General features: G+C 40.8%; 1 pseudogene across 1 annotated transcript; it reads right to left on the bottom strand.

Moving 5' to 3' along the window:
• Positions 1-5990: 5990 nt before the first annotated feature.
• Positions 5991-12870, bottom strand: LOC144042729 (cytochrome P450 2K1-like; annotated as a pseudogene). Its single transcript, XR_013290969.1, has 7 exons — positions 12855-12870; positions 11853-11987; positions 10861-11023; positions 8911-9030; positions 7234-7463; positions 7014-7146; positions 5991-6969 (listed from the first exon to the last, which is right to left on the bottom strand). The product of XR_013290969.1 is annotated as a cytochrome P450 2K1-like (transcript).
• Between the last annotated feature and the right edge of the window lie 29 nt (positions 12871-12899).

Genomic DNA, 12899 nt, shown 5'->3' with positions numbered 1-12899 from the left:
CGCCAGGTACTAGGCAATTCACACCCCTATTGACCATATAAATTTTGTTTACAGCCAGGTCAGCATTGTAAATAGCAATCATTACATGGATAAATAAAGGTTAAATAAACAAATGAAGTGATTCTTCACCATACCACACTTTGAGAGTCAGGCCGAAATCCAATTTTGATCAATCCATTTTTCTTTTTTACAACAATGGCTGTCTGTTTTGGCGCTATGAGCTTTCCATCCAATGCTAGCGACATGCAGAGCCAGTCAGGAGGGGGGCTTGCAATGCATAGCCCCTCATGGTATTAAGTGTTGATATGTCGCTGTGCTTTATGCAATGAATAAAGTCAACCAAAAAATTGTAATGTCAAACTGTCAAATTTCATGAATGATAGGTTTATATTACAGTTCTATCATGAGAGAAGCCAATGAAATGTGCTTGCATGAGACCAAAAGGGAAGTCGAGCCTTGGCTCTTGGAAACTTTATCATTAGCCTGATTGCATAATTAAAAAAGAAGAAAAAGACAGAAAGAAAGAAACGTCAACAAGCAACAGTTCCTTTGCCTTGATTCAACCTATGCAACACTACAATGACTGTAATGTCGGCGAGTCTACACAATACACATACATGGAAAATAAAAAATAGCAAGCATATTAACTATTAAAGTACTGTAATGCCCTTGCATGTGAACAAGAAAAATCCCAGTCCCCAATTCACTTTCATCCATTTGTTAAACAAGACAAACATACTAAATGAGAAGACCGCTGTCGGCCGCAGCTCACCCCCAGACGCTCACACTGAAATAAGCGGCCAACCCATTTCTATCTTCTAGCATCACTCAATAAGCCACACGCCTTCAAGGGCACACAACCAACACGTATTTATAGTACATCAAGTAATTACTAAGGCCAATATCATCCCAATACCATTACCAGCACTATTAAAAAAATATAAATCTGAGAATTAAGTCCTCCTCGCCAATAGTTGGCACTACACTGCGGTCATTTGACACATCAGCTAACCAGCATGTATATCAGTAAGAAAGAAAGATATTTGTTCTCTCAACTCCCACCTCTGGCCTAAAGTGTAACTGCAGCCACTGTGTCAAGTTCCTGCATGGTGTGCGTGCGAGTACGTGCACTCAAATGAACTTTTAGTTTTTTCAGTTTTTTTTTTCCAGTTTCCATCCCAATTGTGTCGTACGCTAACACTAAATTACGCGGGGACAAGCATGGCGTCATCCTCCACCACTCCCCACCCCAAAAAAAAAAAACGGAAGTGTTTGCCCGAACACTCCACCCTGAAGGGAATATACAAGCTGATAGGCACAGTCAAGAGTTCAAAATCAAGGATCAACATTTGCCCGGCTTTCACTCGTTGGCATGAGCTAAAAATTTTTTATATCTGTTATAAATGTACAATACATTTTTTTCTAGGTTTTCATAAAAAAATGAAATGAAATTAAAAAAGGTTAAACTAATAGAAATAGTTCACATGAATTTTTTACGTCTATAGTCATCAATGGCAGTGAATGAGTTAATGCTGGCCAGAATTATCCCTGAATATTTTCTTTTTAATGACCGCAAAGCACTTTGGGCAGTTTGTGCTTTGGGATTGTGTATTCACATCTCAAACTACACGGTTATATGTTTTGGGCGTGTGCATGCTCTGTTTCTTCTTTGGTTGTTGCTTCAGGTCTTTCCAGTACACTGCTGATGATATCTGGTAGATGCCATGGACTTCCGACTTCCCGGTTTCACACATCAGCGTCATTTCCGTTCCAACACTTGCACCCCCACCCATGCTTCCCCCAACCGTGCGCTCCCGCCGATGGCGTCTCAACTTTCTGAAATGCTTTGGACAACTGAGACGGACACACTCGCACCCGTCGACAGGAACGCGCAACCGAGGGGCACAAAGGCGGAAGAGCAAGAACTTGGACGCGGCCCACACGTCGCAAACAGGAAACGGAAACAAAGCTGATGTGTGAAAACCAGGAAGTCGGAAGTCCCGCCTCCTACGTGGCATATAACCCATAGCGCCTCCAAAATGGCGCAACACTGCAACTGCAGTTAAAATACATTGAACTCAATCAACACAGCTGCACTACATTTTTGGACATTTGGCCAACCATTACCATAAGTCAATTTTATTTATTATTTCAATGCCAAAGACGATTTTTCAGAGGTCAGTCGATCATTCCCAGGTACTTATTGTGTTAAGGTAGAGGAGAGTCTGAAAATGTCTGGCACTGAATGTCAGTTAATAAACATAAAAACAAAAATCTTGGAAAAATGGGGATAACCACCAGCACCCCCCCCCCCCCCCCAAATTTTTTTTTTAAAAACATACAAAACGAAATAGTTTACAAAATATTGAAAATAATCTGCAATCGAGTGAATTCCCAGAAACCGAACCGCGAGCATGCGGGGGTCCACTGTTAGTATGGTAAAGTAGCGTCAATTTATGTGACGTCATAAACAAGAGGACCGCGCGCTTGCTCTCTTTGCCAAAGATGAAACAGCAAGATAATTCACACCCTCTTAAAGACGTTTTGGTAGGCTCACAAGCCATTTATAGCACAAACGCGTCCATTTGTCCCTAAAGTCCATTCATACGCTTTGAATAGACGTTTCTCAAAAAAACAAAAACAAAACACTGCGTTTACGTGATTTGCGCAACAAACTTCAAAGTCAAGCACATTCAAGTCAAACTGACATGGCATTAGCGTTCGACTGCCATTTTAACACAAAGTCCCCAAACGACATTGAAAACCAACAACGTTAAAACAAGGTCGAGCATTTAGAACGTGCTAGGCTAAATATCCAAAGCATAAAATCCTGACGGCGCAGGTGAGTCTATTACAAACAGAAAGAATTGAGCACTCACACAGTGACCCTCTCCGAGTGCAGGCTGATAATTCCACTTTTATCTCGGTAGTTCGGTTTTAGTCCAAATCTTGTAAAAGTTTCTTGATGACACTTCTCTCAACGCAGGGCAGTCAGCCTGCGTACTGGGACTGTGTGTAACGTTCGTCCGTCACGCACGCGCCCACATTTTCCGTTGGAAGAGAAACTCCCCGTGTCACGCGCGTGGCACCATAAAACAAGACCAATAGAGCAAACGCGCGACGGCACCACTCGCTGGTAGACGCCGGAATAACGACAACACGAGGCTTCATACCACACACGCTTGAATACAGTACAGACAGTAGCCTGAATACAGTACAGACAGTAGCCTACTTTGCTTTTTCCAGTTTATTTACATTTCAGTTGAAATTATGTATTTTTAATTTCAATTGTAGGTCTAATTATAACTTTTATATATTTTTTTATTTTTGTTATTTTAGAATGTAATTGTAAATTGTTAGATTCTCATTGTTTTTATTTTAAATATAATTTTAACTCTAACTTCAAATTTTATTTTTACTGTGATCCTCGTCAGGTTAAGCGGTTCGGAAAATGGATGGATGATGGATGCATTGCATTCCTTAATTTAATCGATTTCTGGGGTTTGGTAGTGCAAAAATCAGCCATAATGGACGCACGCCTCTCCTAACTGGATGCGTAATTTTAAAAGGATGTTTAACTCATTCACTGCCATTGACGGTTGTATACGTCAAATATTTATTTGAACTATTTCTATTAGTTTAACATTTTTTCCACTTTTATTAACAAGAGTATGAAAACCTCGAATTTTTTTTATTGTACATTTAGAACAGATATAAAATTTGTGATTAATCGTAATTAAAAATGTGATCACCTGACGCTCCTAATTTTTTAATAATCTTTTCTTTTCTTTTTTTTAATTGTGTCAGGCGATGAATTTTTTTTTTATTGTAATAAATCGCATGACTTCAATAGTTAACCCACGATTAATCATAAATTTTATATCTGTTCTAAATGTACAATTAAAACATTTCTAGGTTTTCATACTCTTGTTAACAAAAGTGGAAAAAATGTTAAACTAATAGAAATAGTTAAAATGAATTTTTGACGTCTATAGCCGTCAATGGCAGTGAATGAGTTAATTTAATATGACACCTCCTTTGAGGATCACTTTTAGGTTTTTCATTAGTCGATTTTTAAAGTAAAATCATTAATAAAAACAACGTTATCATTGCACCAGTGGTTGGCACGTTGACATTTGTGAGTTTTGAGGTCGACGCAAAGCATTGACTTTCCTGTGGGGTTTGGATGTTTTTTCCCTGTCTTCAACCCACATTCCAAGAACATTGATAGGGGCTGCATGGCTCAGTGGTAGAATGGTCGTCTCCCATCTGTGAGGTTGTGGCTTCGATCCTCACTCCCAATTACCACGTCAAAGTGTCCTTCAGCAAGACACTGAACCCTGATTTGCTCCCAGTGGACCCGGCAGCGCCCTGCATGGCAGCAGTAGATCACTGGTGTGTGAATGGATGAATGTGAGGCATTGTAAAGCGCTTTGGGCACCATGTAGTGTAGATAAAGTGCTATATAAATCAGTCCATTTACCCAAATGAGGACAACTGGATGGATTAATTTCATCACATTTTAATTAGCAAATTTATTCTACAACTCCCAGCTATAAAAAAATACATTAACTAATTTTCCTAATCACAATTACAAACAGATTATATCATATTGTGTTCAAGTACAAGATACATAATGTTTCAATTGAGGGTGGCAGCACAGTGAAGACCTATCCTCTGTCGTTCGCTGTTGTGTTCATTGAAAAACTCTAATATTCACTTAGGCCCAAAGCCTTGTTGCCAAAGAACTATGTTGACGTGAGATGAGGAGCTTTATGTGGTGTTTTGCCGCCATTTTGTGGCATCTATTGAAAATCGAAGTCAAATAACCCCACCCCTCCCTTTTCGAAACTGCATCTAACACCTAGAGATGCCACAAGGTAGCAGCAAAGGACTACTTGTGTCTAAATGCAGCTCTTCTTTCATTTAAACACCAATGATATAATACAATGGTGTCTTTACTTCGGTGTTTGATGACGTTTGTATCTCAAATTATCTTTCTTATTTGAAATGAATGTAAATGCCATTAATCTGTTCCAACATTCAAATAAGACAATACAAAACATGTTTTTGAAAAGAAACATAGCCCGCTACGCTGTTGTTCTTATTAGGAACAAATAGTAATAATATACTTGAATAGAATGTAAAGATTGCACAGTTTGTGCAAAACAATTCCGTGCATTCATTGAAGTGTATAACACATGCATTCACACATGGACAAAATTGTTGATATCGCCTGTTAATGAAAGAAAACACTTTCACAGGAACATCAAGCTGCTTGGAGATGGTCTTACAGCCTTAACCTTTAACATGCTTGCCTGTCATTTTTATTCTGATGTCCCAAGACAAGTCTCAATTTACTTCCTGTAGTCTATGTTCAGTGTGGTACACTTAACCTGTGTCCAAATTCACAAGGCTGGGTCCGCCGAAGGCCGAATTTGTCGACTGCATGGCGTCGCTCCCGGCGCGACTCGACGGCACGCACGGATTTATGACTGATTTACACATGAATGGATTGTCGGTCAATATGCTAGCGACAAGCAGTATTGACAATCCGTAAAGAATGGATAAAGAATATATGTCCGAGGGTATTGTTATATTGTATGCCTTCATGTGTATATTATTATCCAAATAGCAATTGCTTAAAAGGGAAGTCAACCCATTTTTTTATTTTTTTTTACAATAATATGTTCTATGCAGCCCGACTAGTCTAAACACAATGACATTCTGATTAATACTACATTTGTGAAACATGAGTTATGAAGCAAAATCCAGCCATTTTTAATCCATCTCAGGAGGTGGCCATTTTGCCACTTGCTGTCGACTGAAGAGGACATCTATGTTGCTCAGGTCTCAGGTAACAACCAATCACAGCTCGGCTTAAGAAAACAGGTGAACTGTGATTGGTCATTGCCTGAGCCCTAAGCAACATTGATGTCATCTTCAGTTGACAGCAAGTGGCAAAATGGCCGCCCCCTGAGACGGATGAAAACGGCTGGATTTTGCTTCATAACGCATATTCCACAAATGTAATATTAATCAGAATGTCATGTTTAGACTAGTGAGGTCACATTGTCAAGAAATGTTTACGGTTGACTTCCCCTTTAACTCATTCACTGCCATAAATTCATAAAAAAAAGAAAAAAGATTATTAAAAATTAGGGGCGACAGGCGATTACGATTTTTAATTGTATTTAATCACATCATTTCACTAGTTAACTCATGATTAATGAACAATTTTATATCTGTTCTAAATACACAATAAAAAATGTTTAGGTGTTCATACTCTTGTTAACAAAAGTGGAAACAAATTTAAACTAATTGAAATAGTTGAAATTAATTTTTAACATTTATAGCCATCAATGGCAGTGAATTAACAAAAAAAAAGAGAAAGAAAACATTATTAAAAATTTGGGGCGTCAGGCGATTAAATTTTTTAATCGTAATTAATCACATGACTTTAATAGTTAACTCACAATTAATCAAAAACTTTATATCTGTTCTAAATGTACAATATAAAAATTCTAGGTTTTCATACTCTTGTTAACAAAAGTGGAAAAAAAATGTTAAACTAATAGAAATTGTTCAAATTAATTTTTAACGTTTATAGCTGTCAATGGCAGTGAATGAGTTAAAAAAGCAAACTTTTCAGCAAAAAACAAAAGATAGTTTTCCAAATAGGAATAGGCAAACTCGGGGGAATGCCAAAACAGTGAATATGTGAGGGTTCACTGTATGACATTTGATTGAGCGCAAAGGTAATGAACTTTCCACTAGCTTTCGAGCGGGGCCTGACAGCACACAGCTGGTGGGGCAAGGGATTGAGGGTGAAGCCCACCACAGGCTTCAAATCCAGCTCGTCCTCGGAAATCCTGGGTGGAGGTGTGAAGCGGAAGCGCTGGAGGAGGGACGTGAAGAACAGGAAGAGTTCCATCCGGGTCAGACCCTCACCCAGACACGCCCTGCGGCCTGCGAAGGGGACGTGCGTCAAATGGCGGAAAAGGTGAGCGTACCTGCAGAGAAGGCATCCCTCTTGTCAAAGTTACCCTCCTCATCCAGGAAGTGGGAAGGGTTGAAGGCGTTCGCCGTCTCCCATTCGCATTCATCATGAAGGACGGAAGTTAGCAGAGGGAGGACGGCGGTCCCCTTTGGGCAGCAAGTGGCAACTATTGCTTTTCTTTTGTTCAATCAACGGGTTTGAAGTGTGTGGGAGGGGTAGCATAAGAAGTGTACCTTTGGGATGAAGTATCCCTGGAAGGTGACCTCTCGACTGATTTGGTGCAGGATGCCCATAGGGACGATGTTGGCAAGCCTCTGCATTTTATGGAGGACAGCGTTCACGTGAGGCAGGTTTTTGCGGTCTTCCGCTTGGATCTGTTGGACGGAGACCACCCTGCTCAGCTCCTCCTGGACTTGATCTGCGTGGGAGATGGAAAAATTGAAAGCATCTTGAAGAGGGTCTTCTGCCCAGATTTAGTCATAACTGTTTTAATTTCCTCATTTCCTCAGTAGAGCTTTGTTCTGCGGATGTATCTTTGTGATACAAGAATTTTAGGCTCTCAGTCAGCACAAAGAGCTGAAATTTTGGTATTGACAGCAGCTCTCAGATTGGCAGAAAACTAGTCAGTAAATATTTACACAGATACGGCATATGCACACATGACAGTTCATGTTGCATTAAAAGAATGGTAGCGAAACGATTTCCAAACTATAACCGGTACACCCATTAAACATCAGGATGATATTCTTAAATTGCGAGATGCTTTAATGCTCCCAACAGCGGTGGCAGTAATAAAATGTGAAGGTCACTCTCAAACGAATGATTTTCAGCAGGAAACGAATCAGCAGATCGAGCAGCAAAAAAGGTTGCGGGGTACCGACCTACACTCCAACTAACTGTAAGTGAGTCTGAATGTGACAATCCACAGGAGGTGATAGTAGGAACAGTTAAGTTGTGGCAGGAAAAAGCAAGTCCAGAGGAAAAGAGTGTGTGGATGTCCAAAGGGAGGTAAAAAGATGAAGCGGGTATATGGCGGAAAGAAGGTAAATGTATTCCATCTCAGAAACAACAGAAAAATCTAATTTCTGAAGACCATGGAACATGCCATGTAAGTGAGACGACTACACACCTGGTGGCATCAATTCATGAGACAAATTGTTAAAAGTGAACTGCAGGACTGCAGTGTTTGCAGCAGGTATAACACTATGCCTACATCTGAACCTCCCCAGGGCACTCACGATCCGGACGTGACTGCTCCTGGTCAGGTGGTTTCGATGGATTTCACTGACATGATAAATGATGATGTCAGGATACAGATATTTGCTGGTAATAGTGGATTCTTTTTCAGGATGGCCAGAGGCATATGCCTGTAAAACAGAAACAGCAAATATCGTGGTAAAACATCTGATTAATCATTACATACCATCACATGGGTTTCCTAGAAAAAATAGATCAGACAACGGAACCCATTTCAAGAAACAAACATCTACAAGCAGTAGAAAAAGCATTGGGGCTAAAACACACATTTGGTTCAGTGTATCATCCCCAATCCCAAGGACAGGTTGAGTGAATGAATAGAAATATTAAAGAAAAATTGGCTAAAGCACTGGCCTCATCAAATTTGTATTGGCTACAAGCTCTTCCTGTTGCGTTAATGAATGTGCAAATGTCACTAAACTCAGCCAAAGGCTGGACCCCGTTTGAATGTCACACCAACAGACCTTTTCCAGCTCCAACAGCTCCATTGGAAGAGACGCACGTTCCAGGACCTCCAGAACTCAAACAACTAACATTTACTAACTCCCAGCTAACAAAAAAACAACCAGATGCTCCTTCAGAAATAAATGATTGTGAATATGTATGGTTGAAAGTAATTAAACGAAAATGGTCTGAGCCCAGGTGGACTGGACCCCACAAGGTGAAGGAGAGAACATCTTCTGCAGTTCGCCTGCACGGAAAAGGGGACACGTGGTTCCACATCTCGTCTACACGACCCGCCAGATCTGCCTCAGGCTCAGCGATCCCACCACCTGACAACGACCGGAAAACCACGTCTACTGGTCCAGTGTCAGCTGCGCCCTGTTCATGACATTGTTCTATTAAAGGTTGAGTTCACGGTATACGGGCAGAATAATCCCGGTGACTCATCCTGGGACCAGGCAGTCTACCCTAAAGTCCTGAAGAAGCTGACAGCGCCCTCCAGCAGCAACTCAAGAACATCATCTCGAGATGGCTTCGAAGTGGGAACGCATCTTCAACTATTGCTACATCACGACACTCTTTCTCATATTGACTTTTATGCCAATCTGGTATCTCTGGAAGCCCCTCAGTACAATTTTGAACGTAACCACAACACATCGTACTAAGCGAAGTATTGATTCTCCACAAACTCCCTGGCACCCCATGGACAGGGGACATCCCTTAACTATCAACATGTGGAACACATATGCTTACTCCACTGCAAAATCTTTCAATGAATCAAATTGTTCTTTAATGCCACATACTGCTAAACAACCTTCTCTCACTGCAAAAGGGATGTTTCATTGTTGTGTGCTTTTGCTTCCTATTCTACTGATGAGATGATAATGTCCAATCCTTCCACACAACCCTTGCTTAATGTTGCGCCAGCCGTCTGCGACGATGACGCCGCTAGTACCTCTTTTTTAATTTTGTTAATTTCATGTGTCGGACTCTTTTGAGTCCGAAAGAGAAATTGAAGAGGGTCTTCTGCCCAGATTTAGTCATAACTGTTTTAATTTCCTTATTTCCTCAGTAGAGCTTCGTTCTGCGGATGTATCTTTGTGAGTGTTATCGCAATTTCTGCCAGGTGCAGTCATGACTGAAAAACCTCCTCTATTCCTCAAATGGGCTTTTGTTTTGTGTCTGAATAGTGTCCTTGAATGTTATCATGTAGGTAGAGTGTTGCCTTCTAGCTATTAGCTAATGTTCGCTTTGGACCGGGAACAACCAAAGACGAACGGCGCTTTCCCTCTTCACTCGCCGCTACCGCTTAGAAGTGATTAGTTTCTTTTCCTCTCCTTTTAGTAATGTGTTTAAATTCAGCATTCATTCGATTGGCGGTGTGAGGGATCCGCCGCCGCCTCGTCCAGCTTTCAAGGTGGCCCCCTCGGCCGAGCCCGGGGACCGCGACTTTGGCAGCAGGCTGTGCGCGAGGGAATATAATATACCGTCCTCCACCGGCAGCTGCATGGTGTCACTTTATGATGGCCGACCAGTGACCATGCTTTCGACTCTGCCTTGAGACATAAAGTTGAACTCGTGTGACAAATTTAAAGTGAACGCAACTTTGGTGAATAACAATGCCGCCTTGAAGTGGATTTGTCATAAAAGTAATAGCACACCCCACACAGTTGGAATACAGGTGTTACCAAAGTTTCAGAAATCTGTATGTCATAGTTCACAAGGAGAAGTGTCTCGAAAAGAAGCAGACCTCTTGCCAAACACGTGACTAGAAAATTCCAGAGAAACTTTAAACGTGCTTGCCATTAGTACCTCGTACAATTTCAAGCTAGTCACACTTAAAATGTGGGTAAGTTGTCAAACGCTGTGTTAGTTGTTTGTTTAGTGGAGCGCGTTTAGACAAACCTGTGTGAGAAATGTCAGGTCATCAATGCGACTTTGTTTACAGCACCACCGTGTGACGGACTAGTAGCAAAAGTAAAAGCACAGCCCACTTAATGACGATGCATATTCTGCCAAAGTTTCACATCTATGTGTGTAGCAGATCAGGAGTAGAAGTAACTCGAAATTCAATGTGGAAGTGTGTGTACAATTTCAAGCCCATTTTCACTTGTGTATTATTCAAGACACGATGAAGGGGGAAAGAATATTTTAATTACCATGTCCTTGGTTGAGATCATAGAATAGCGGATTCATGTCTCTGTCCCCGAACTCCCCGGCATGGTTAATGAGAGCCTGTCAGACTGTCCTGCTTCCGGCCAGGACCACCGCTTTCTTGAGTCCAGAGTAGACGGTGAAAACAGGCCCGTAGGTTTTGGACAGCTGCCAAATAAAGTTGAGTTCAATTAAAACATAATTCTTCACTTCTTAAACTCAAATGCTGTCATCTTGCTACAATTGAGTGCAGTAAGATATTAAACATCTGTTTTGGAAAATAGTAATAACCTTACATGAAATCACTCCGCTGTCAGGTCAGTACAGTTCAGTTCAGGACAGCATACTTTATTGTCCCAAAGGGCAACTTGAGTCTCTGGTCTTTCGTGCTCTTTGTAAGAAGAAGGACCTCAAAATTCTTGAGAAGTCTCTGTACTTTTCTGTGTGTATCCTAAATATATGTTTTATTTGGGGAACAAGCTTGTGTCTGAGGTAAATCTAAAAAAATGGCGCGCATTCCCAAATCTTTTCTGTGTGCCTTCTTAAAGAGGCAGGCGACTTACGGAAAGAATATCTAATGTCACTTCTGGAATATATACGTATGTCAGTGGTGGGTAAACTCGGTCCACGAGGGCCGGAGTCCTGCAGGTTTTGGATGTTTCCCTTCTCCAGCACACCTGAGTCATATGATCAGCTCATCAACCAGCTCTGCATAAGCCTGATAACAATCCTGTTAATTGGAATCAGCTGTGTTGGAGAAGAGAAACCTCTCAAACCGGCAGGATTTTGAGAATTGACCACCCCTGATGTATGCCATAGTGTCACAGTGTGTCATCTGACACTACAGGATCCCCAGGCATCAATTTTGTCTTTGTTCCTCCCAAACCGGTTACCCAATCAACCCAGTTGAGACTACTTATAATTAAATAAACGTAATAAAATGTCCAATTTGTAGAATGGTTCCAAAAAGTCAACAATATTTGCTTGAGTCCCTCACACTGAGAAGCGTCTCGTCCAGTCTCTTAAGATCCACCTGTAACAGGTTACCAATCAGGGTGAGCGGTTTGGGCCCCTGAGGATGCAATTTGGGCTTAGGTTAAGTTAGTATACAGAACGTGGAGGGCCAGAAAACCTGCAAGAGTTCTCCAAACATCTTATGGCAATGGCAGGCAACAACACCTGTCAACGTGATCTCTAGCTCTCTGTAAAAAAAAAAAGAAAATTAAAGAGTGGCCCAGATAAAATGTGACCAATCACAATCTAATGGGTGTGTTTGCGCAGTCTGCTCAGCTAATCAAAAAAAAAAGCAAAAAGCGATACAAAGGTCACAAAATCTGACAACGTACAACCACAGGTAAATAATGACCTTCTCTGCTCCCTGCAGCCCAAAACTGTCCTTTTGGCTGTTTAAATAGCTTTGCAGGTTCAGAAAAAAACACACTTTTTTTCCCATTTTTTAATTTCTCAAGCTCCAGTGCACTAAACTGTAGCTAAGCGGTTGGTAAAATTTAAAGCAAGAGAATTTCTTCAAACCACAGCCACCCCCACACATTTACATTGATATGGCCAATGATACATTAAGTGTTTTTATCTATTTCTCTTGTGCAGCTGCCTCAAACTTTGAAAATTGTCTTATAACAGATTTTCTGTGGTTTTCAGCCAGGGGAACTTAAAAAGTTGATGTCTATACGTTGTTTAAAAAAACACCCGTTTCTCAAACTACTGTATTGCATGTTGAAACCTGCAGATGGCGCCAGAGATTTATTGCATATTATTTGAATTATACATCCACCATTATCTGAACTGCTTATCGTAATACGGTAAAATGTACTTTATCAAAACAAAATATACTAATTCATCACTCCCCCCACATTTTTCCTTTGTGTGGCTTTAAACTTCAAAAGTTACGGGAAATTTCCCCCAAAAGTAAGTCATTTCTTCATCAGTGGTGCTTTTATCGCAACCTCTTATCAATTATTTTATGCTTCTTGTATATTACCTGCCCAATATTGCATGAAACGATTTAAAGTGTCGTTTAAGACGA

Source organism: Vanacampus margaritifer, chromosome 2 (assembly GCF_051991255.1).
Source record: "Vanacampus margaritifer isolate UIUO_Vmar chromosome 2, RoL_Vmar_1.0, whole genome shotgun sequence".
NCBI classification, from domain to species: Eukaryota; Metazoa; Chordata; class Actinopteri; order Syngnathiformes; family Syngnathidae; genus Vanacampus; species Vanacampus margaritifer.
The sequence above is the reverse complement of the archived record's forward strand: the minus strand, read 5'-3'. Positions and strand labels throughout refer to the sequence as shown.